The sequence below is a fragment of the Echiichthys vipera genome, assembly GCF_963691815.1.
Source record: "Echiichthys vipera genome assembly, chromosome: 11".
NCBI lineage: Eukaryota > Metazoa > Chordata > Actinopteri > Perciformes > Trachinidae > Echiichthys > Echiichthys vipera.
In genome coordinates, this window is record NC_139836.1 from 30878700 (window position 1) to 30905535 (window position 26836).

The following is a 26836-nucleotide window of genomic DNA, read 5'->3' on the forward strand; positions in this document are numbered from 1 at the left end:
CCCGTTCCTGACATCAGGCAGAATCCTGTCCTCCTTGGCGGTCTTCAGTCAGGACTCAGGCCTGATCAGGGGATCGTCCAATCCCATCCTCGTCGCCAAATTGTGAAAGAAATTCTCTGGGGTTCCTCAGTGTTCCTCAAATCATGTCTTTACTAAATACTGCATGCATACAGGAGAGACGCTACCACAACCGTCGGGTCTCCAACCATCTCTGCCTGTCTTAGGTCAATCTTTGGTTATTTCTCACATTCCCCCCTTTTGACACAAAGCGTCAAATAATTTATTTTTTTGAAATAACACAATATCATCAACTAACTCTTTCTTTGACTACACACTGCAAACATTAGTAAAGGTTAACTTCTAAATCTCCGAATACAACAAAGAAAAATAAAAACAACGAAAAAACATTAAAACAAAAACAATTCTATTCACACCGTATCATCATCTGCTATGGCATTGCCCTGTGAAAACTGAGTTTTTACAGTCAGCGTGAACTCTTTTAACTGTAAACAGGTAAAAGTGTTGAAGACAAAAGGTTGAGAACAAAAGGTTTTGGACAATATTAGAGCATATTGTGACTCTGACACTGTATCATCTGTTGGGCCTAGAAAGAAAACCACAGATTAATACAAATAACTCTGTCGCCTTAGCAGACGAGTTATTTTGGCAGTTTAGTTCAAAGGCAAACACAGAAAGAGCAGTTAGATGGATTCCTCGCAGAACCATCTATAAGGAAAAACAGAATCATCGTTAGACACTATGTATCAAACAATGCATCCCATGGTTTTGATTCACTGTTAAACATTTCCATCCAAGAATGGTTCTCCATCTTCAGCTGTAGGATCAAAGGCCCAAAAATTAAGACGGTACAGCGCTTCAGGCTGACATAAACATTAGCGTGACAATGAGTATCATGCAGAACATGCACACTTTGAAAATACAATAGGGTCAGATGTTAGTGTTTGTTAATCGACATAAAACTATTGACATACCATTATCATGCAAAAATTAAAAAGAAACAATCAGAGCTCGATCAGGTAGGTCATTTTAAGTCGGTAGAGGCTGTTTGCCTCAGCAGTCACAGTCTAAAAAGTCAGTCATTGGCCAAGTTTCTTTAAACAGGGTTTGGGAGATCTCCACAAATACATAAAATTATCCATAAGTGGCAATAGAATTTAATCTATTTTTTTATTTTTTAATAACCCATCCAGTTCCTATGGATGCAGTCAGGACCCACTTATTATCACTATTAATAATATTATCCTTATTATTTTTGTTATATCTAATGCTTCAGTTTTCAAAAACAAGACGTATGTTTCTGAAAACTTCACCATCACTATGGCAGTTTTTTAAACCAGGTTTTCCCAGAAAACTATACCATTAAATTCCAAAAATTGAAATACCATTGAGAGTGAAGGCAAAAAACCCAGAATAATGAGTCAGGATTTACAGTGATGCATCAATATTGCATTTTCTAAAATCAATCCCCAGAAACTCAAACCTGTGACATCTATGATGCCTCTTCAGGTAAAACGGGAGGTATATTTGAGACATTCCGCAATGGCATGCTTGTTTTATAAGAAATAATCAGTGTTGCTTTCAATAACTTGAATTTTTTCTTATGTGAGCTAAAAAAGATTTTATCTGAGCATAGTAATCAAAATCTTAACTTTCTGTTTGTCTAATGATCAACTCTCACTGCAAAACCCTAATTTTCCCTATTGACACCAATACTTATTCTTAATAAATGTTCCTTTATGTATATGCAAATGTATGTATGTGTTGAACATTAACATCCTGTTAATTCTAAGTTCAACTGTGTCATCTAGTGTGGATGTTTTTATCTTATAATTCCTAATTTGTGATTTTCAAATGCTTCCTCCGCTGTCTGTATGGCCTGTTCATGGGGGAACCATGAAAAAAACCCAAGCAGAAACACGAAACCAGGACTTCTCTGGATCTTGTCCCAGTCTCCTTCTTTCTCTCCTTCTGCTGTTGTCTTGATGAGGCCATCTTTTTCCAGGATTCTGTGCCCCATTCTGCTGGTATAGCGAACCAAATGGCCGGTCGAATGTTGCCCATCCAAGTTCACACCTCTCCAGCTCCCACCTCCTTGCAATCTTTTAGTTCCTCTGGCTGCCATGTCCTGAACACAAGCTCTTCAGTGTTCAATTCAACTGAACATCTGATGCCGTGGAAATCTGTTTCCTTTTCTTCAGGCCAGTAGTCAAAAAAGAAGTTCCTGTTTGAAGAGAGAACTTTTCTGGAGAAGCAATGCTAGCTTTTTCCTTGTTTCAGTCTGTTTTCCTCAGACACTGGTTTTGTGACAACTGACACATCAGATGCAGGTTCAGTCTCCCCTCCCCCTCATTGTCAGAGTCCTTCTGGGAATATGCATATGGGTTCGATGGAGGGGCTGCATGGCTTGGAGACATTAGGAGGAGCCCCCGTCTTTTATCCCTAATCTCTGCTCCTCATCATTCATTCACTTCTCTTTCTGTTACACATACTTATTTCTTTAATTTCTTGTCTTTCTATAACTGAGTTTGCTTTCCTCCTATCTTTTCTTACTCGCTTTCCCTTTCTCTCTCATCACTTTACCCTCTTCACTACATTTGTACCTAAACATGTGCCTAATAAAAGACGAAAAAATAAAAAAAATAAAAAAAACCTCTTAGTCTAGTAATGCCAAAATGGAAGCTCTCAACCACATTAACCCATTTATCTTCTATAAATTTAGGATCTGTAAAAAGTTTAACTTTCCCATTTTGTTTCCCATTTTTCTATTGACTCACTGGGATGTGCTTTTACTTTCAATGGGCTTATTGTTCACTCAGACAGATTTCACACATTCTGATCTTTCCATACAAATATGGTTGGATCTTATCACACATACACTAACTTTGGATAATCTTTCAGCCAGGTGGCATGTACGACAACGCACCCTTTAATATCCAAACTGGATATTTAGACACTGAAATCAGTTACCACAAAGTTTATTTTTCTTACCACATTCATACGCCCATTTTATTGTAGTTGGGAATCCCTACACTCATGCAAATTATATTTGCATTTTAAAAATTTCTACTCCTTTAAAGAATTGATTGATCATTCATTTTCTCCCTAAATGCTTATGTATTTTCCAAAACACTTCTCTGTTCTCATCAACGGGGGTCAATGCCGGTAATGCGTTCTAGTAAAGGAAGCTTCTACACAGACTCACGTCTGTGCGCCCTCACACTCGGGGTTACCCCAGAACGTGCACCACTTTTCCCATTTCAGATAAAAACAGCTACAGAACTATACCGCCCTCTGTTGTCCCACAGAAATGTGTATTCCTCAGAACCTGAGTCTGATGTCAAAGTGGATATACACACGAACCTCCCACACTTCTTTAAACACACATATGAGTCCCAGACTCGACTTATAGCAAAATTGCGATGCAAACACACGAGTCCCAGACTCGGCTTATAGCGAAATTGCGATGCCTCTACATATGAGTCCCAGACTCGGCTTATAGCAAAATTGCGATGCCTCTACATATGCGTCCCAGACTCGGCTTATAGAATTCGGGGTATCCTCAGTTCCCCGGGCCTCTAACCCACTTATAGAATTCTGGGTATCCTCAGTTCCCCCGGGCCTCTAACCCAGTAACCTCCTAGGTTTTGTCCGTATCCTCGTCATAATAACGGTGGGGTCAACCACGACCCAGGACCATTCTCAGTTTACCATTCTCAGTTTTGCCATTATCTCAATTTAAATAGTTTACTCACTGTGGCGCAGGCAAGACACAATGTTTCAGAATGCCCAATGTGCAGAGTTTTGATTAAACAGGTTCTGCTTACCTTAACTAATGTGCCGGATTGTGTCTCACACTGTTCCCCGTGAAGAAACCTTTTTGGGTCGAATTTGCCTTCTCCTCCTTCCGATCCCGGACTAGCCCCCAAATTGTTGAGATCAACCTGCAGTTACCTCCCCGGGTCCGTTGATCGGAGGATAGAAGGAGAGATCTTGAGACGATGACTTGAGATCACACCAATATCTTTATTGGAGCACTTTGCAAAGCGGAGACAAGTTCTGATACAACTCAAACCAGGTCATACATCAGAAGAGTCTATTGTTGTCTAGGGGTAGCGGCTTTAAATACCCTTCTGTCGATGGTAACGCCTTAAAAGTAAAAAAGGCGGCAATGGGCGTTAACCTGCCTGGCAACACATTATAACACTAAAAGCTGAGTGAAGGAAATTAGTGCATGTCCCTATATGGCTATCTAGAGAGAACAGATGTGTCTGTGTTTGCACCACACGAAATTGTTAGTTAATGAGTATGTGTGTGTGTGCCTAAAATGAGGAAATGAGCATTCCTCTGTTCTTTAGGATCATAACGAGGTGATGTGTGAGAGAGCACGAGATCTCTATATTCCTCTCTTTTCTGTGAGGCTCTGTGATGCAAATTATTATCTGCTCAACCAGCCAGGACTAGTCTCATTCCAGGGGTTTATGTACCATGACCCCACTGTGCACCAACTTCAGTTTAGCCATTTCAAAAGCCACATGACCGAGCAGCTCATTTCTCTATCTTCCACACCGTTCAGTCTCCATCTGCAAAAGTTCTTTCTTTGTATACTCTGGTTCATATAGAGATCCTCAGGGTTTTTCCATACCCATGGGCTGGTTTGGCTCGGCTTGGTTTGATTCAGCCTGTCTGCCCAGCATGGCAGGGATTTTGCATTTCCATTTCAACGGGTCTACCTGCTTGAAGGTTTGTCTTCAGTGGCTTTTCTGTTCTATGTAAGTTGTGCATTTTGGCCATTTTTGTATTTAAACATTAGTATTGTAAGACAGATAATGTAAATGCAAATCAGTGCTATATGGTTTGGCTCACCATGGCTGAAAGTGACAATGTAAAGTCCCTCTCTTGTCTCCACAGTGAAAAGCATTTTCATCTCATCTCATCTCATCTTCATCCGCTTAAACAGGGTCGGGTCGCGGAGGCAGCAGCTTTAGCAGGTGACCCCAAAATTCCCTTTCCCGGGCCGCATTAACCAGCTCTAACTGGGGGATCCCGAGGCGTTCCCAGGCCAGTGTGGAGATATAATCTCTTTACCTAGTCCTGGGTCTTCCCCGAGGCCTCCTCCCAGCTGGATGTGACCCAAACAGCTGATCTGTGTCACATTACAATGCAGTGAGTACACAATACTGTTATTGTAACAAATCATATTTTGTAACTCAGTCTTTGTTTTGCCCTTTGCCTGCTTCCCATGTTATGTACTGCAGTGGGTGTAATAATTTGAATGCATCTCACACACATTTTTCAATTTCTGTGGAGGTGGATTCTAGAAAACAATCTGCTCATTGTTTTCAAGGTTCAAAGATTTCAGCTTTATGGTCATCATACAAAACATGATTGCATAATGAAATGCAGTTGTAGCCCCCTCAATGCTACACTCAATGAAAATGTATAACAGATATTAAAATATTTTAAATTAGAAAAGTTAATTTAAAAAACAGGTGGAGTCAGTAGTAAAATCTGTATCGGTAGTAGTTAACGTTAATATAAGACTATAAAAAATATATAAAGATAGTGTTTCGCTATCGGTGCAAGTCAGTGTTAGGCATGATCATTTTCACTGACCTTGCGCTAAGGACTGGCCTCAGTTGGTCCCTGGCTGCTGCAGTGTGGCTGTACTCACTCACTGTGACCCCCAGAGGTCAGTCAAGACTGGTGATAATTTCTGTAAGAACGACATCAGCACTTGTATGCACTGGTATAACTGACACAAATATTAATTTAACTATATTATTCTGTATAACCTGTTTGAATGTATGACATGGCATGTTTGACCAATATGTTTTATTCAGGTTTGTCAGTAAGTTATACTGGTATTGTATGCACAATTGCAGGCTCCTGGAGTTGAAACACCCAAGTGAAGTGCAGTAATTAAATGCACACCTGTTTTTGACAAGTCATAATGTTGTGGCAAGATAAAGTTACTTTTGATGCAAATTTTCAAAAGCACAGTTCTGTGTACACGATGTTACAGCATATAACAGTTCCCTGTCAACCACCTGGTGCCTTATAACATGCTCGTATTTAATCTGAATCAAGCCATGCCAACATTAATGTTAAAAACAATAGCACCGGAAAAACATGCAGCAGCCTGAAACGGGATGTCTAATATAAATGGACTACATATAAGTTTCTCTTATCATGTTACAAGGGTAATGCAAGTTATTTGTTTTCTATTGGTACTGAAGCAAGTCATGTATTTTATTCATTTTATAAAAAGTATTGCATGCTCATTAAATAATATCAGCCTCCTTCTCAAAGCCATTTATGTTTATTGATGGCATATTATTTTTGACACTTGGTGGCAGTAGTTAGATGCAGACAGGGTTGTTTATTGAGGGACAGAGGTGACAGAATACAGTGCACAGGTAGAGGGAGAGCACACATGTCTTACCAGAGAAGGAACAGACCACCAGCAGCAGAGCAACACACCGCTACAACTGGCAGTTTTGGAAAACCTGGTACATTCATTTCTCTTCAAAACTACTTCAATAAACCACAAACTACACTGAAATCTCACCGACCTGTGTATTAATGACAACTAAAGAGAACATTGTTAAAGCCAAAAGTGCCATTATACATTTCATTCAATGAATTAAAGACCCTGGAAACCCAAATCCACAATATCCTTCTAAATATGTAATTTAGGAGTGTATGTACATAGATTAAGCATATAAAAATTATTAACAATTAGTTTAAATTCAAATTCAAAATATTGTCTTTTCAGTTTTTTTAACTGTTCTGGTTTTGGATTTTAAAGTGGGTGTGGTCATATTCAGAAATATTACACGTCACTACACCTTTCAAGAAGTACTGACGTCACCTCATTTTTCATATAAAAGCTCTCTGCTATCCCTCTCAGTCTACTCAACGTTCACTCTAACCCTGTGCAACTTTTAGTATTGTTAAATATTGTTTCATATTTGATCCATCCATCTTGCTAACAATAGCTATGTATGTATCTGTATTTAGTTGTCTAGCTGTCTACTGCTGTGTTCCAGTGCCGTGGGAGGTCCAAAATTTCCCACCTCCAACTCGGAAAAGTGTACTGGAATGCCCGTTGAAGTTGAACCTCCTACTCGCGAACTCGGGGGAGCTCAACCAACCCCGATCTCACCAAGATAAGTCGGAGAACACACATGGTGAGAGGTAAAATTTAAAAGAATAGGCTATAAACTAAGCTTCCATGCATGCAGTTTTGTATTAGACACTGCAATTTAACACAACTTGTTTAGAATATATATACATATATATTTAGAATATGAAAATATGTCGTTATAATCTCTTAGCAGATATATATACATATAGTAATAGTAATATTGTATCCGGTTCCTTTTCATAGCGATATGCAGAGCGTTTACATATACGGCTCCAGATCAGTTAATGTAGATGTTTTAGCTAGAATACTGCTCAAGTGTCAACTAATGTTATCCAGTGCTGGACAATATGTTAATTAAAATTTTTGTTTATTTTATTTATATTGTAATGATTCTAATGCATAGCTTACATTGTTATACAACGTCATTTTAACATTTATATTAACTAAATCAAATCTGTCAGTGTTTTTAGATGAGGTGATCAACCTGTTCTTGGACGAGGAAAGATCCACCCCCTCATGGCACCTATATATCAGCAAGATTGTGACCGTAATGCCTACTTCTTCGATGCAGTCTGTAAAGGTCAGGGTGCACATTGTCCTTCCAGGTTAGTTATGAAGCAGTCTATGGCCCTCATTTATCAAACGAACGTACGGCAGAAAAACGTGCGTAGGACCATTTCCTGGCAAACTTCGGCATTTATCAATTTGGATGTGAGCGGGAGCTACGATCAAACCTCACGTCTGGTCTGAGATCGTGTACGCAAATTTCAGCCTGTGTATTTGCGGTGCAGCACAGCAAAATCTGTCTGAAAAAAATGAACAAACCTCAGCTGTCATTAAGCATAAGCAGTCACATATTAAGAACAGATCAAAACGGATTCTGAAACGATTCGGATACGAATGTTTCATAAATCTCACGTGGGTCCTGCCATACGACCAATTCTGCGCTCAGATCTGCGCCCGTTTTCACGCAAGATTGATAAATGAGGGCCTATATGTTTTCAGTGAATTGCCAGCCATAGAAACAAAAGATAATCGCAGAAACTCACCACATCCTCAATTCCTGACAGAAACTGAGACAGGGACAGAGACAGGGACAGAGGACCACGGAGAGGAGAGTACGGAGGAAGAGTCCAGCAACTCAAGTGCATCACAGATACAAACCAATGATTCCTTTACTAAGGAGTATACGCTCTTTCTTATTGATTTAATGAGGCGACACCTGGAGGCAAATGGGAGTGAACTTCCCTGCACTCTGGCGGAGCCAAATAGCAGAATTAAAAATGGTAAAGGGTCAAAAAAACAAATGTGGGGTGAAATGGCTGGTCAGCTATGTCTCTGTCTGTCTCTCCCTGTCCATCTGTGTGTCTTTTCTCTCTTTCTCTCTCCTTTTCTTCCTCCCCAACCGGTCAAGACAGATGGCCGTCCTCCACAGAGCTGGGTCTGTCTGACGTTCCTGCCTGTTATAGGGAAGGTTTTCGTTGCCACTGTACTCTACAGAGGAATTGTTGGGTCTATGTAAATCATAAATAAGTCATTGAGTGTGGTCTTTACCTACTCTGTAAAGTGTCCTGAGATAACTTTTGTTATGATTTGACACTATAAATAAAATTGAATTGAATTTAATTGAATTTACAGTGTGAAATGTATGACACAAAAAAAAACTTATGTTAAGCAGATATTAAAGACAAAAAAACATATGTCCATTGCTCATAGCATAGAAGAACAATTACTCAATGTCAGATGTTTGTGTCCTGCCAAATTTCTTCATCAATTTTCATCCTCCTGATGTGGACAACCACCTGGATGCTCTTCACAGATGTCTGCCGGACCTGTGCACATGTTATGGAGCATACAGGCACACACGATGAGCATAACTATTAAATCCAGTCTGGTGTTCTGGAGATCTCTGACTCTCCTCCATTTACACTTTAGTCGACCGAATGCCTGCTCTACCACAATTCGGCCTCTGCTTATTTTGGAGTTGTCCAGTTGGTCCTGCAAGGTGAGGGCTCCGTTGTCCCTCTTCGGGGTCTTGACGAAAGGGTAAGCTTGCCCAATATCGGCGCTATCCCCTAGCAAGATGAACCTCCCCATCTTTTCTAGTTTTCAAAAAATGTTGATTTCCTCAAAATTCTTGCATCATAAACCTTGCCAGGTGCACCCACAAATATGTCGCGAAACCACCCAGTCTCATCCACGATTCCTTGCAGGACTACAGAGTAGTAATTCTTCCTTTTCAAGTAGTCCCCTCCTCTGGTGTGTTGTCTTTGTATTTTTTTTTTGGCATCCATCAATGGCCCCAATAATGCCTTGTATGCCACACAGCAGAGTAGGCTTTCTTCTCACAAACGGTTGGCCAGCTGACAAAAGAGGACGCCATGGTGCAAAAAGCTGAGAGCACTTCCACAATACATCTATGGGCTGATGATTGTGACACGTTAAATTTTTCTGACATTTCACAAAAACTATTCTGATTGCCCAAATACCACAAATAAAGAGCAACGTTTTGCCTCAGGAGGGCCTCCTGTGTGCTCTTCATTTAGGCCAAGCTGCTTCACTAGGTCAGTAATGCAATCAAACTGGGGATGAGTAATGCGAAGATGTCTATAAAATGTGTGTTCATCCATCTGAAATAATAATTCCCACTTGGTACCAGTCTTGAGAATTTGCCCTGGTGTAAGACATTGGGCAAGTAATGCTATTCTGAAAAATAGAACAAAGTTTTATGAGTTCCTGAATCACAGATGGAAATATGAAGAATGAACACATTAAATGCAGATGACATGCATATAACAATACAGCTTTAACTACATGCTATGTTTATATTATGGGATCAAACTGATTGATTCAATATTGATTGACATTTTATCTAGACAATTTTGTTTTAAGCATGTCATTCGTTTACTGTCATACAGTTCTGTGCAGTTTAATTAGGGAAGGGGTGTAACAAGACAACACTAGCCTAACCAAATGGATAGCCATATTTTTCTTTTAGCTGTTTTTAGACTTTTTCTAAGTACGTTTGCAGTTAGGAAGGCTCCAGTGCATAATTACCTAAGTCACAGAGTGTGGTCTTTACCTACTCTGTAAAGTGTCCTGAGATAACTTTTGTTATGATTTGACACTATAAATAAAATTAAATTGAGTTGAATTGAATAGGTAGGATAAGTCCCATATCCCACGGCACTGGAACGCAGCATACTGTACCTATCTATAGTTCTTAGCTATCTGGCTATATCGCTCTGTTCTGCCGCATCATGCCTGTGTGTGCTGCCCCTGAGTGCACAAGTACCGGTTAAGAAAACAACATGTCCTCCTTTAATTACGCATCTATAGTAAAATCCACCAGAGAATCAATGAGCTGCGGTGGACTCGACCACAAAAACTCCCATAAATGCCCCCAAGGCCGGTTCAACCGTTTCTGCTAAAGGATCTGTCTATCACCTAGGTCTGCCCCATCTATTACCTTGACTGTCCCCTTTCTCCCTCTCCACACAGCACATATTTATCACTGATGTCCTGAACATGGAGGTTGATCATGTGTGTATCAAATGGTAGATAAAGTTAAGATATATTTTGTTACGTTACTGATTCATTAGTGTGTTATTAGACTACTGTATATTTAATGTTAATGTTATCTAACTTGGATGTGCTTACAGTAAGCTTGTGTGATTCGTAGCTAAGCTAACATGAGTGTAATGTACACTGTAATGTGGCGTGTGTCTTGAGCAGACGTTAATTCATTTGGCCAGGTAATCACCATTAATGTTACCTGCTTTAAAGTGTGTAAGATAACACATCAGATGAAATTCATTTAGTGTGTAACTAAATCTGTCCGACAAAGTGAGATTAATTATAATTTTTTTAAATATTTTTTTATAATTTATTATAGAATTATCTTTCACCCCCACAGATTATCAGTATGCCTGCAGCAACATTACTGTTGCTAGTGAGTAATGGAACCTGAACTTTCATCACTATCTGTGAGACTGATGCCAGACTGACGCAGACCTGTGGAGCCGGTCTGTGAGCCCACAGCTGTCCGGAGAAATTTTGGAGAAGAAAAGGAACCAAGGTATAAAGCTAAAAATGCTTTAATGAAAACTATGTGATTGGTAACAATGTTAATACAAAAGCCATAGTGTCTAATGTTCTGTCTATTATAGGTTGTAGCTATTAACCTGCTCATTAGCCCTGTATTATTATACTACTATACCTGTATTAATATAATACTATAGTATTATATACTATACGTTTTATTTTTTATTTTTTTCCAGCGCCTCACGGTTGTTTTTTTTGTCGTTTTTTTAGTATAGTTCTTTTTACATAAGGTGATGTGTCCTGACATTTTTTAATGTGAGGGTTTTACTGTCTCCTTATGTTGTAAATGAGAGTTTAAAAAAAAATTGTAGGAATGTTTTCATGTATAAAAGGATCGATGCTGATGTAGTGTTTTTAAATAGAGGTTTTAAGTTAAAATAGAGATGAGCAGAGTTACAAAAAAAAATAGTAGGATTGTATATAGATGAGAATGTAAGTCTATTTTAAAATAAAAGGTATGCAAGAGTACTATAGAAAGTGTTGTTTTAAAATAAAAGGGATTTAGTTAAAATATTGGTGTTTATATGAGTAGAGATTTAGTCAAAATAGTTTTTTTTAGTTCTGTCTCTTGTGATTTAGTTCAAAATAGTGTTGTTTAAACAAGAAGACATATAGTCAAAATAGTATTTTTTTAGTTCTGTCTGTTAGAGGCTGTTTACTTGTTAGTTTTTTCTCATTAGATATTTGTGTGTGTGTGTGTGTGTAGGTGTGTGTTAGTGTGCGTGCACATGTGTTGTAGTTTTTTTAAAATAGTTTTATTTATATGAGAAGAAATTATTTTTCTTATCATTATAAGTTTTGATTCTTGATACTGTTACAGCCGTGGGAACCAGAGGGGTTGGGGTTGCCGACGTATTGTCTTTTCTCATAAGGTGATGTGTTTGGACATGTCTGTAGAGGTGTCTCATTGAAACTCTTTGAGACAGCCTTTTCGAGGTCTGATCAAGGTATAACTTCCCAGCATCACATATATTTTATGTCTTTCTTGTTTTACACGCTATAGAGCCGAATGGAGGGATAACAGATTGATTTTGTCTCACTATATACGTATTATTATATTATTATTTTAAAAGTAAATAACTACATTTAAGATGCATTCTTTAACCCCCAAAAGACAATGGGTAACGGGTACAAAAAACTCTTTACCTGGCAAAACCAGGCTGGTGGGGCGCTGTCTCTCACGACCCATGAGGTGTGAAATAATCAAAGCTGCAGACGGGAATAAACATAGACATCAGAAACAATTGAGGTGTTATATCGAGCAGTGGTTTTCTGTATAAAGCTAGGGGTATTGTTTAAATTTAAATTGGTACAAGAGTATTAACCCCTATGTGTTATTTGACAAGTAGTGTTCTAAATCAGAGGAGGAGCGCACTGAGCTATTCACTACAGTGACCTTTGGGTACTCCATTGTAGAAACCACCAAAGCAAGAAAGAGGTCTTATGTCTTGGGTATGAAGCTAACATATAAGCTAACATAACCATGTGTGTGTGTGTCTATGAAGAAACGTTTAAAGTTGTCATTAAATTATTTCTTTTATACCATTAGAAAAGGCCCAGCAGGCTGTAGCTGTACCGCAAAACTCTGGAAATAAGGCATGTTTTAATCAGAAAAGTGCAGGGGTACGTTGTTTCGTGGAAATTTTCTGCTCTTGGTTAAGAATGAAATAACGAATTCTTGCTGGCCGACAAAGTTTTATTTTCTTTGCAAAGAAAAGGTCAATCGACATGCAAGCGGCTCGAATGAAGAAAGACAGTGAGCATAAAGAAACGTTGAACATTTATACCTGAGGGAAAGCCCATCCCTTGAATGTGTATTACATCCTTTGTCTACTGTGGGGTTGACCAGCCCAGACATCCTGTGGTTTGATCAAGAGGTCTAGTCAACACAGTTCACACTCTTGTCTTTTCACAGACATCCTGCCGTATAATTAAGAGGTCTGATCAACACAGTTCAGAATACAAAAGGGTTTGACTACATCATGAGACAGTGAGCGGTTGGCTGTCTCCGAAACTTGAAATACAATTACAAGGTCTTGACATTAAAATACACAAATGGATAGCAAAGAAAAAGAGATCTGATATCTTGGGGGGAAATACTTCTGTTCTGCCTGTCTGAAAGGCTTCTCAAGGAAAAAAGAATATTCAAATTTACCATTACAGTTGTTATCCATTTTATATATACATTTAAAAGAGCTGTTTATGACCTTCATTTTGGCAAGTGCCTCTTCTCATGTGTATATTTTGATTCTACATTTCAAACAGGAGTATTCCGGATCTTCAACAGATGCACCTATTCTGATAAAGGACACACAGGAAGAGACTGGTACAGGACCCTCTACTGCAGATACCAACACTGACACAGAGATATATTCAGAAATTCAGAACTGGACTGAGGCACAGATACAAGACTGGGACGAAAATTCTTTCACAGAAGACAAACAGCAATCATCTCATAGTAAGAATAGCAAGACATATAACGGTGCACAACAGCTGTCTACAAATAAGTCTTTTACCTATTCAGAAAGAGAGCTACAGGGATTCATAAGACGTAGCAGAGCCCAGATTAAGGAATGCCGTTATACAAAGACAGTAGTCAATAACAACAGCATCAAACTCGCTAACATAGCACTCAGACAGATTAGGAAATCACATCAGCTTTAAAAAGAGGTTAGATTGCTTAGAAGAGAGGTTTTAGAACTTAGAGGCCATCTTAGAAGAGATTTCAATATAATGAGTAATAAACCGGATCTAATACTAAGAAAAATGTGAATAGTAGACTCCTGGAGTTAAATAAGTTTGTGTCTGATTTAGCTTATATGAAAACATGGGTCACAAATGCACGCACAAATGAGTGATATCTAGTGATGATGAAAATGACCCTCTCAATGGCCTATCTGCCATAGAAAAAAATGCATGAAATGATTGATTCAAATGCAGGTGCTGAGGAGGAGGAGTATAACTGGCATGATTTAAATCCATCGACTCTCATTGACAGCCTGTCTGATATTGAAAATGAAATGGATGCATTAGAGGAGGAAGACGATGTGGAGATGGCACCGGAGCAGGCTCTAAATATTCTGCATAGCTTGGGTATAATGAAGCAGGATGTCTCAGAATTTGTTGAGTCAGATGAGGAGTTACGAAAGGCACAAAGGAGTGGTGGTTCTGTACACCAAAGACAACCCCCCAAAATGATAGCATCCCTTCATCACATCAACATAAAACTGCAAAGTACAGCCCTAAATTAACCGCACGTTTGAACTGTGTGGGTGGAGCACGTGAGTTTAATATCACAGAGAGGCACAATTTTAACAGGGCAGAGATAAGACAGCACCAGGTGGCGTTTTAAATGTAGTCTTCACTAACCATCACTGTGTAGCGATGTGTGTGCATCGTTAAATGCTTCTAACATCTTCAATGCTGAAGCCTTTCTGAACAAAATTGAGCAGGTGATGCAGAGTGATGACAGGATTCCGTGAGATGACCAGCTCAAATTTATAGTCTATGCAGCATTCAACAAGCAGGGGTGTGAGACGCAAACTAGCCTCCATCCCCTATGATGATATAATAAGAAAAAATCAAGTCTCTACACACCCCCAAACACAAATAATAACTTGTGCTTCTCCATGTGTCTCGTGCACTACATGCACCCAAACATGCATGAAAATGAGGTTCAAGAGCAGGCCCTACAGGTTCATTCACATGTAGGCTTTGATGCAGATCAAAAGATGTCGTTATCAGAATGTGATATGTCTTTTACAACTTTGAGACACACACTGACAACAACAACCACAAGGCCAAAAGTTTAGGGAACCATAAAACAAAGACTACACGTTCATTGCTCATAATGTTTCAGGATTTTAACATTACATTGTGTTACACTATCTCACCAAACAGGGTATCGCCCCTAAAATCATAATGAAAGGAAGCAGGGTAGTGCGCATGTATGATTTAGTTTACAGACAGAGGTGGAATGATTCGTTCAGTTTCCTTCCCATGAGACTTGCAAAAACTCCTGCAGCATTAGGTTTTGAAGATGTGGGGTGTTTGATTTCTGGAGAGAACTATATTCATACGGGGTCAACGATGTTGTTTTACGCAAAGCCTGCATTGTTTATCATGAAGCCTTTTTGGAGTGTGCCAAGCGTGATCTTTTTGAATATACCACATTGGCTTCATGTTGCATGGCAGTGTTTAAGACACAATTTCTCCCCCGTGACACACTGGCATTGACATACGACAGGGCTTATATCAGGCAAAACAAGGCATTTTCCGATGCATCATCCAGTGGCTGAAATTTGAGGCCTGGAAAAATAAAACAGATATTAGACACGCTTTGAATCATGGCCAGGAGCAGTTTGGACCATACTATTTTGACGTTTTTTGTAAACAAAACAATATACGACTTGTTAATGAGTTTGTGAGTTTTTGACATAAAAACATTAAAAAAAAACTCAAACAACATTGCATTTGGAGTTCTTCACCAACAGTTTAGGGAAAAACTACAATCTCTTAACCTTAACTTCTTGTTTATGTGTTAGTCTATGTGGGAATGTGAGTGGGAGAGAGCCAAACAAGGTGACCCAATTCTGAAGGACTTTTTGGAAACTTATAATGCACATGAAAGACTCAACCCTCGAAAAGCTCTGTTTGGAGGTCGAACCAACACTTACAAACTGTACTACAAAGCAGCTGAGGGTGAAAAGATGCATTTTTATGACTTCACATCACTGTACCCAACTGAAAAACCAGGAACGCGCATGTAACCATTCTGCTGCTGAGAGAGCTCTCTCAGTTTTCTGGGTGAGTGCTGAGTTACTAAAAGCTGTAGAAAAGGGTTATACTGTAGACAGGATAGATGAGGTATGGCATTTAGAACATGTTTAGTGATTTGTATGATGTAAGACATTTTCTATTCCTATCTGATCATGTCGCACTTGGTGATTCAGAGAAGCACAGATGGGTAGAACAAAAGACATAAACATCTTTCTAGGCGCTATGACTACAGCATACGCACGTCTGATGCTTTATGATTTAATAGATAAGCTAGGTGAGAGATGTCTCTATTCTGTTACCGATGGTGACTGGATGACCGAAACGGAGCCCTTTTTAGGGGATTTGACTGACAAACTCAACAGTGATAGTGGTGAGGGGGATTATGCTGTGGAGTTTGTATCTGGCAGGCCGAAATGTTATGCATACCGGACACTGACTGCACACAATGATTCCATTGTGATATGTGATGCTTGTGCAGGAATTTGTGGGGTGTAATAGGACAAGGCAAAACATTGTAACAAAATCAGACACAATAGTGAGAGATAAATACACACCTCAACTGAAAAACAGAACAGTAAGGAAACGCTTTCAGGCTGTCTACACAAAAAGACGGTCACTCCCTGATTTGAGTACACTGCCATATGGTTACTGAGATGAGTGTTCGGGACATTGAAGGACCTGATACAATGAGACTGCAATTAAACACACCAAACTGTGGAAAGACCTATTTTGCTGATAAAATACTATCAAAAAATATTGATAACATTGTGTATAATGAATGGAGCGTGGACTGGTGGCTGGAGAGGTTCCAGTTCATCTCCTGGGCACTGCCGAGGTGCTGTTGAGCAAGGCACTGAACTCCCAACGGCTCGGGGCGCTGTATATAGTTCCTGTTTGTGCATGTGTGTATTTCGGGCCTGTGTGTGTGTAACCTGGATATTGTAAATTTAATTTCCCTTGTGGATGAAAAAAATAGTAATTCTTCTTCTTCAATGTATGATCCTATCTTAAAATCTAGACATGTAAATTTTGTTAAAGGCCTGCCTTTATCTGTATGTGATGATTCATTGTTGCCTGTAAATAAAAACAATTTGTTGATCATGATTTAATAAATTATGCTTGGAATAATGTTGAAGTTCAGAAAGTATGTACAGCAGAGGAACAGGAGCTGTTTAAGCTGCCTTTTCCATGGTAGTGGCAGCCGTACTACAAGTTTAAATGCCAATTATCTTGTTATTTTCAAGAATCCCAGAGACAAGTCTCCAATTATGGTTATGGCAGACAGATGTTTCCTGGGAAAACTAAATTTTTTATGGAATGTTGTGAAGATCCTGTCCAGGAACCATCACCTTATCGTGGTGAAGAGGTTTGTGTGTCCCTGTGAACCTGAGGGCTGTGTGGTCTGGAGCCTAGTGCTCCTGGTAGGGTCTCCCATGGCAGAGTGGTCTCAGGCGAGGGGCCGGACTAAGAATGGTTCACAAAGAATCTATGGACAAACGAGGAAGAGGAAGAGAGACCCTGCCCGGAGGAAACCCGGGGCCCGGTAAGCGCCTGGTTGCCAGGTTTGCCACGGAGCCCGGCCGGGCACAGCCCGAAAAAGTGTCATGGCACCTCCCTCCTCTACATCCTGTCGGCCCACCACTCGCAGAAGGAACCGATGGGGAAGGGTGCGCTGCTGCCACTTGGCAGTGAAGGTGAGGGGCCTTGACGGACCAGACACGGGCAGCAGAGGCTGGCTCTTTGCAATCATAAGGATGGATATAAAAGCAGGGAAATATCAACATAACATACAGACTGTGAGTTTAATTATTCCTCAGTGGAGGCAGCGCACAATTATTTCTTTATTTCATGGTAATTACAAGCCTGTGATACTAACATCTATTGGTAAAGGGGAATTTAGTTAATTCACCATCAACTGCTAAGGGCTCAGGATCCTGTTTGTTAAACATTTTATTTTAGTAACCTTATCTCATACATACTTCCAGCGCCAGAAAGGGGTTACACATGGTTTTGGAGCTCTAGCTATACCCTCCAATTGGGACGGTGAAAATGTTTGGCGATTCCCGAAATCCTTGCGGGATTCTGGTGTAAGTGTACTGCTTTGAAGTGAACGCAAATAGGTACTGCAAATCTTCATGTAGGGGAATGCTGAAAAATGCTGAACACAGGTCAATGAACGTGAAAAATTTTACATCCGGAGGGACATTTGTGAGAAGCGTGTGGGGGTTTGGTACCTCTGCTACTTTGCCCTGTACTCGGTCATTTACAATCCTTGGATCATGCACTAACCTGTATTTGGACTTATCAGCTTTCAAAACTGGAAATATTGGAGTGTTACATGGACAATGTGTTTCCATCAGAACTCCTGCTTTTAGCAGACTAGAAATGGTCTTACTTATTCCTTCATCCGCTTCCGGCTTCAGTGGATATGGTCGGCAATTGAGGAGGGTTTCCTCTGGTATAAGATCCACCTTTACTGGCCAGGAAGACTTCACCAGTCCAACATCAAAATCGTTCCTTGGCCACAAGTGATCCGGCACTTGTTTCAACATCTCTTCCAACAGGTTGTTTTCTGTCTCTTCTACTGTGTCCCTGTGACTCAGAATTTTTGCCATTCTATTTACTTCCTGTGGTTTGGCCAACTCCACATACTCCACTGCCCAGTCAAAACACACACAGAACACAAGGCCTTCATACTCGTGCTCCTACAAACATCCTTGTTGAAAGAGGGTCAGTCAGTGATTAACCCATACAGTCAAAGATTTTCTAGAATCCAGTTTATGGATCTACATATATATTTATAGGTTATAGATAGATTTTTACAGATCTATATATATAGATTGTATTAATCGTTTATTTATTTATTTATTTTCCCTTATTATTGGTGCTTTACATATCATACATGCAATGTTTGTATGAGTTTATATATATTTCTATGGGAGTTCTCATAAGCAGTGTGTTCCCCTTACCGACTGAATTACTTTATTTGTGAGCCTTTCAATAGACCTTTTGAGACACCTTTTCTGTTTGCTTTGTGTGTGTGTGTGTTCATATCTTTATCCAGTGCTCAAACAGATCCTGCTCAGTTTCTAGTGAATTTCCTTTCACGTATATTTAAATGATTTAGTTGACTGTTGTACCGCAGTGATCAGCCTGTGGCGGTAGCGGGTCAGCATGTGCGTGTGTCCTACATAGACAGACTTTAAAGTGCACGCCCCTCCATATTTTATTTCCAAACTCTTTGGAAATATTCTCTTAAGACAATACCAAAAATCCAGTCCGGTTTTTATTGAAACACTCATCCACTCCCCCTATCACAATCACAATGACAATGAGTGGTCACCACACACACAATTTCACCCTTTTTCTGGTCAGTATTCTTTTTCTTTTTGTATCACAGCTGCTGACACAGTCCAATGTTTCAAATTCTTGTTACATCATAGCAAATTTTAAAGAATTACAGCAGCTGTCCTGCATGCAGGAACACACATGACAGCCAGAGGCCTCCCATCTGACTCAGCCTGTTCAACTTGGGATTAACCTCAAAAAACGCTACCCTGAATCGAGGCTGAGCCTCAACAGACATACAACTGTGCAAGATAGGATAAAAGTTCCTACCTTTTTGGCGCCTTCTGCACAGCCCCTGCCATGGTGAGCTCAGCCGTCGTCCCAGCGAGCAGGTCCAAAACAATCGAACGTCGGGGTAACCAATTTATGGTAGAAAAATGTATTATAAAAATAGAAAGGTCTACAAGAAGGAGTCAGCAGATACGTCTCACAGCCATCAAAGGGAATTTATTGAATCAAGTTTTAACACACTCATCACAGAGTTCCAAGATTCCAAAATCCCAAATTTCCAACTGTCTCTTAACAGAACTTCCCATCTTATACTGATGTTTGGTGTGCTGACAACGTTTACACACCCCATCAGGTCTTTCCAATACACACCCATGCATTTACAATCAGTAGAGTCTGCTTTGTGTCCAGACGTCATCATGTCCAAATACAGTTCTATTATTTTCTAAACAGAATGTGTGGTTATCAAGCCTATGTCCCCAGTACACAGTGACCTCGTCCTGTTATTCACTTTTTCAATCATGTTTTCTTCCACACAGGTCGCACCCAGGTTTGAACTCTCCAAGGAACCCCAAACTGTCAGTCCATTGGCTGACCTGACCTCTGGTGATGACATCACCATCGAGTCTATAAAACTGTAGGACACCTCCTGCTCACTCTCTTTCTTGGATCCTCTTTCTTGGATTCTCATCGACTCTCTTCTGCTGGATTCAGGGAACAGCTGGCAGCTGTTCCTAAGCCCTGAATTTGGCCTATATGGAGTAGGACCATCAGCCAGGTTAACCGACCGGTTACCAACCCAACTGATCAGAACAAAGAGCGATCTGATTCCTCTTCTGTCTAAGAGCAAACAACCAGAACACAAACCTTCAACCAGCCACTGGCATCGAAGCAACGCAACTTATCTTTCCCATCTCATGGACTGGTAACTAATCACCAACTGGGCATTACTACATGTTATAAGACTTTATGAACGGCTAAGCATAGAACTGTAACTTTGTTATAACCTGAATTATAACTTCTGAGATCTTCAGCCTGCTGGCTTTTGTGTGACTTAAATGTTCACACCATCTCTGCAGGGGTCCAAGCCCAACACCTCTCCTCTTTGTTTCACACACACGCACACACACACACACACACACACACACACACACACACACACACACACACACACACACACACACACACACACACACACACACACACACACACACACACACACACACACACACACACACAAACATTTGCTGTTAGCTTTAGTTAGTTTATTGTGATTTGTTTGTTGTTATTAATTTGTTAATAAATGTTTATTTAAAATATGTCTGTTTATTTAATATTACACAGAGATGAATGAGCCAGCCTCTACTAAGAAAATAACTTTTAAATCCTTCAACTGAGTAAAATATTACATTAATCAGTGTTCAACCCTTAATTAGTAGTTTAATATATTTAATGCAACTTTTCTATTAGTTGTCACTCCGTCTATGACGGTGGTGCCCTGAGGAACTCTGGTGTAACTAGAGTAATTTTCTTTGATAATTATTGGTGATAGCCAATATTTACTCGATTAATACATTTATTGAGGATACTCAATCTCAATCTGAACGTGAGTCAAGGCCCTACATTTAATTGGTTCTCTGTGTAAAGTTTTTAGTAAATTAAAGATATTAATTTTAAGTAATTTTTCTTTATTCATTTTCTTTTCCAAATATTTCATTTGATTGTCACACTGTTGATCCAATTAACCTAAAGTACTGTGATTTAGTGTTGCTTCTGAACAGTTAATGTGGTACACTCTCCTCACCAGGTTCAATGTCTTTGATGCAACTCTGCCAAGCAGTGACTCACGGCCCTCAGGTATGACTGAAAATATTACATTGTACATTTTATTCTTCACTGTCACTTTAAGTCTGCACTGGCCTTTGCTTTCAATGTCTTTTCAATTGAACTCCTTCAGTGACATTCTTTTTTTTCATAGTACTGATTTCTGTCATGCTGACCAGGTTCGCCTGGTGCACCTGTATCAATCCTTAGTAGTACTATAGCTCCATTTTTTGAAGTGACACAAGCCATGTGCTCTTTTTCTGAGCACTTGTCATTTTTCTCCTGCTCTGTTTGTGTATTATCACATGACACCAGCCTGACAAAGAAAGTCTTACACAGGTCAGTCTTTTCCACTAATTGCACTGATTTGGTCTTGCTTTTAGAAAGACACAAATTTTTATTTTTTCCATTACATTTTGAACACTTTGCTATACGCAGGACACTGCCAGGGCTCGTGCTTGCAGGAGTGGCTTGCATCATGTGTGATTTTCTTTTGTGGTGTAATTTTTTCTATTTTATTTTTAACCACAGGTACTTTAACACTGCCATGCCCCACAATGATAACTGTTACACTGAATGTCTTTGCATGCTGTTATGCTGTCTCACTTGCGTTGCATAGTCTCTCCGCCTCCTCTCAAGTTAGCTGAGCATGAGTTAGCATTAGCGCTTCTGTTTCCCTAGTTTTGAAATCAATGGGTAGAAATAGAGTCTGTTGTTTTGTTCTTCACTGTTTCATTTTGAAGCTTGTATGTGTCTTTAAGCAGCTGCTAACAAGTGGCTAAATGAGACTAAAAATATCATCAGCCCGCACAAAAGAAATCAATTTATAGCCTAACGTTAGCTTTTTACTCCCACATAACTTAATATAGTGTGCAGTAAAAACATTTCTACATCTTAGGACTGCAAGATTATAGCATACTAGGAAATACCCTTTGGTACAATTATATCGCTGAAGCATTACCACAAAGAACAAGGAGGAAGAGAGACCCTGCCCGGAGGAAGCCCGGGGCCCCCGTCAGGAGCCAGGCCCAGACGGAGGGCTCGCCGGCGAGCGCCTGGTGGCCGGGTTTGCCACGGAGCCCGGCCGGGCACAGCCCGAAAAAGTGACGTGGCACCTCCCTCCTCTCCATCCTGTGGGCCCACCACTCGCAGGAGGAACCATTTGGGTCGGGTGCGCTGCTGCACGGGTGGCAGTGAAGGTGAGGGGCCTCGACGGACCAGACACGGGCAGCAGAAGCTGGCTCTTGGGACGTGGAATGTCACCTCTCTGTCGGGGAAGGAGCCGGAGCTTGTGCGGGAGGTGGAGCGCTACCAGTTAGATCTGGTGGGGCTTACCTCCACACACAGTCTCGGTTCTGGAACCGTTCTCCTGGATAGGGGTTGGACACTATTCTTCTCTGGAGTTGCCCAGGGTGAGAGGCGCCGGGCGGGTGTGGGGATACTCACAAACCCCCGGCTGAGCGCCGCGGTGTTGGAGTTCACCCCGGTGGACGAGAGGGTCGCCTCCTTACACCTGCGGGTGGTAGGGGGGAAAACTCTGACTGTTGTTTGTGCATATGCACCAAACAGCAGTTCAGAGTATTCGGCCTTCTTGGAGACCCTGAATGGAGTCCTGCATGGGGCTTCAGTAGGGGACTCCATAGTTCTGCTGGGAGACTTCAACGCCCACGTGGGCAATGATGGAGACACCTGGCGAGGCGTGATTGGGAGGAACGGCCTCCCTGATCTAAATCCGAGTGGTCGTCAGTTATTAGACTTCTGTGCTAGTCACGGATTATCTATAACTAACACCATGTTCGAACATAAGGATGCTCATAAGTGTACGTGGTACCAGAGCACCCTAGGCCAAAGGTCGATGATCTATTTTGTGATCGTATCATTTGATCTGAGGCCGCATGTTTTGGACACTCGGGTGAAGAGCTGTCAACTGATCACCATCTGGTGATGAGTTGGATCAGAGGATGGGGGAAGATTCTGGACAGACCAGGTAAACCCAAACGAGTAGTGCGGGTGAACTGGGAACGTCTGGAGGAGGCCCCTGTCCGAGAGATCTTCAACTCACACCTCCGGCGGAGCTTTTCTGGCATCCCTGTGGAGGTTGGGGGCATTGAACCGGAGTGGGCAATGTTCAAAGCTTCCATTGCTGAAGCTGCAGCGGTGAGCTGTGGCCTCAAGGTCTTAGGTGCCTCAAGGGGCGGTAACCCTTGAACACCGTGGTGGACACCGGTGGTCAGGGAAGCTGTCCGACTGAAGAAGGAGGCCTTCCGGGATATGCTATCCCAGAAGACTCTGGAGGCAGTTGCAAGGTACCGACAGGCCAGAAGGGCTGCAGCCTCTGCTGTGTCAGAGGCAAAGCAGCGGGTGTGGGAGGAGTTCGGAGAAGCCATGGAGAAGGACTTTCGGGCGGCACCAAGGTGCTTCTGGAAAACCATTCGACATCTCAGGAGGGGGAAACGGGGAACCGTCCAAGCTGTTTACAGTAAAGACGGAACGTTGGTGACCTCAGCCGATGAGGTAATCGGGCGGTGGAAGGAGCACTTTGAGGAACTCCTTAATCCGACTAACACGCCCTCTTTTGTAGAGGCAGAGCTGGAGGCTGATGGGGAATCATTGTCAATATCCCTGGCGGAAGTCACTGAGGTAGTCAAGCAACTCCACAGTGGCAAAGCCCCAGGGGTTGATGAGATTCGTCCAGAAATGCTGAAAACTCTGGGTTGGGAGGGGCTGTCTTGGTTGACACGCCTCTTCAACATTGCGTGGAAGTCTGGGACAGTGCCAAGGGAGTGGCAGACCGGGGTGGTGGTTCCTCTTTTTAAAAAGGGGGACCAGAGGGTGTGTGCCAATTACAGGGGTATCACACTACTCAGCCTCCCTGGTAAAGTCTACTCCAAGGTGCTGGAAAGGAGGGTTCATCCTATAGTCGAACCTCAGATTGAAGAGGAACAATGTGGATTCCGTCCTGGACGTGGAACAACGGACCAGCTCTTCATTCTCGCAAGGATCCTGGAGGGGGCCTGGGAGTATGCTCATCCAGTCTACATGTGTTTTGTGGATCTGGAGAAGGCATATGACCGGGTTCCTAGGGAGATACTGTGGGAGGTGCTGCGGGAGTATGGGGTGAGGGGGTCACTTCTGTGGGCCATCCAATCTCTGTACACCCAAAGTGAGAGCTGTGTCCGGATCCTCGGGAGTAAGTCGGATTCGTTTCCGGTGGGGGTTGGCCTCCGCCAGGGGTGCGCTTTGTCACCAATCCTGTTCGTGATTTTCATGGACAGGATTTCAAGGCGTAGTCGTGGTGGGGAGGGGTTGCAGTTCGGTGGGCTGAGGATCTCGTCTCTGCTTTTCGCAGATGATGTGGTCCTGATGGCATCGTCGGTCAGTGACCTTCAGCACTCACCTGATCGGTTCTCAGCCGAGTGTGAAACGGCTGGGATGAGGATCAGCATCTCTAAATCTGAGGCCATGGCTCTTAGCAGGAAACCGGTGGATTGCTTACTCCAGGTAGGGAATGAGTCCTTACCCCAAGTGAAGGAGTTCAAGTACTTTGGGATCATGTTCACGAGTGAGGGGACGATGGAGCGTGAGTTTGGCCGGAGAATCGGAGCAGCGGGGGCGGTGTTGCAGTCGCTCTACCGCACCGTTGTGACAAAAAGAGAGCTGAGCCGGAAGGCAAAGCTCTCGATCTACCGGTCAATCTTCGTTCCTACCCTCACCTATGGTCATGAAAGTTGGGTCATGACCGAAAGAACGAGGTCGCGAGTACAAGCGGCCGAAATGGGTTTTCTCAGGAGGGTGGCTGGAGTCTCCCTTAGAGATAGGGTGAGAAGTTCAGCCATCCGTGAGGAACTCGGAGTAGAGCCGCTGCTCCTTAGCGTTGAAAGGAGCCAGTTGAGTTGGTTCGGGCATCTAGTAAGGATGCCCCCTGGGCGCCTCCCTAGGGAGGTGTTCCAGGCACGTCCAGCTGGGAGGAGGCCTCGGGGAAGACCCAGGACTAGGTGGAGAGATTATATCTCCACACTGGCCTGGGAACGCCTCGGGATCCCCCAGTTAGAGCTGGTTAATGTGGCCCGGGAAAGGGAAGTTTGGGGTCCCCTGCTAAAGCTGCTGCCCCCGCGACCCGACCCCGGATAAGCGGATGAAGATGAGATGATGATGAGCATTACCACATTTGATGGAAATAGAATGTTGGAAGCCAGTTCAGACCAATGAATCGCAACGCCACAAAACTGTTTTAGAACATTGCAGGGGAAAGTTGCAGTGGTGTGAACTGACCCATCTCATCTGGACTGAAACCGACTGGTCTGAAAGCGACTTGTCAAATCACCAGCAGCTGGTTTTAGAACGGAAGACACGTGATCTGTTGCAAGACCCTTAGCAATGTCTGCTTGTCAAGTCACTTACAAACTGTCAGCTGGTTGAAAGGCTGTTTTGGCGGTTTTCAATGAGTGTGTGAGAGAGAGAGAGAGGGAGAGAGAGAGGGTTGAGCGAGCAATACAATAAATAAGGAGAGGGAGCGCTATTATATAGGACAAAGCAGTGATCAGGGAAATAAAACGTTATTTTCGCAGTTTCATCACAACTAGAAATGCAGCTGTAGCAGTATCTCACTACCTCCATCCTCATTTGTATTTAATAATGCTACAAATTATATCCTGCTGCAAAGAAACCCTGAGAAGTTGGAGGTTAGAACACAAGTGCCGAGAGGCTATGGAGATGATACACTCGCCTCCTCTCACTGGTGTAACTGGCAAGTTTCAGAACATTGCAGACCTGAACATTGCAAGTAGTTTCAACTCGTCTCGTCACAAAACTTTGGTCTGTAATGGGCTTAAAAGCTCTTTGTCCTAAAGAACAGAGCAGCTGCTATATTAGTTTGCTATTGAAGGATATTTTCTCTGGTTACTCTGTAGAGGAAAAAAGTAATTATTTTAATTACTAAGAGTGTATTTTTTTCTAGAGGTTTCTGAGAATCATGCCAATCATGAGCTGTTGCATTTTTTTCTTAAAAGACAATGTATAGCTTAAATAGCAACTTTACAATATTCAGTTTGCTGTCTTCCATTATTTACAACCCTCAAGCCTGAAAACCTCTGAACTGTAATAATAATAATAATAATAATAATAATAATTCATTTTATTTGTATATCACTTTTCAAAGACCCAAAGACGCTTACAATGATGCTGACATTAAAACAACTGTAATGACAGTCAGGGGGGGACAAGCAAAAGACAGCTCAACAGTGAACAAAAGCCATGGTGGAGTGTAGATAATACAGACAAATAGACAAAACAGGTACAGTGTTACATATAAGAGCATGGTGGCAAGGATGGATTGGAGAGTGTAAGGGAGCTGATGGGGGGAGAGGGAGGTAAGAACAGTAGAGA

General features: G+C 41.7%; 1 pseudogene across 1 annotated transcript; it reads right to left on the reverse strand.

Moving 5' to 3' along the window:
* Nucleotides 1-8938: 8938 nt before the first annotated feature.
* LOC310953455 (putative nuclease HARBI1) lies at nt 8939-9710 on the reverse strand (annotated as a pseudogene). The gene has a single exon. The product of its transcript is annotated as a putative nuclease HARBI1 (transcript).
* Nucleotides 9711-26836: the final 17126 nt, after the last annotated feature.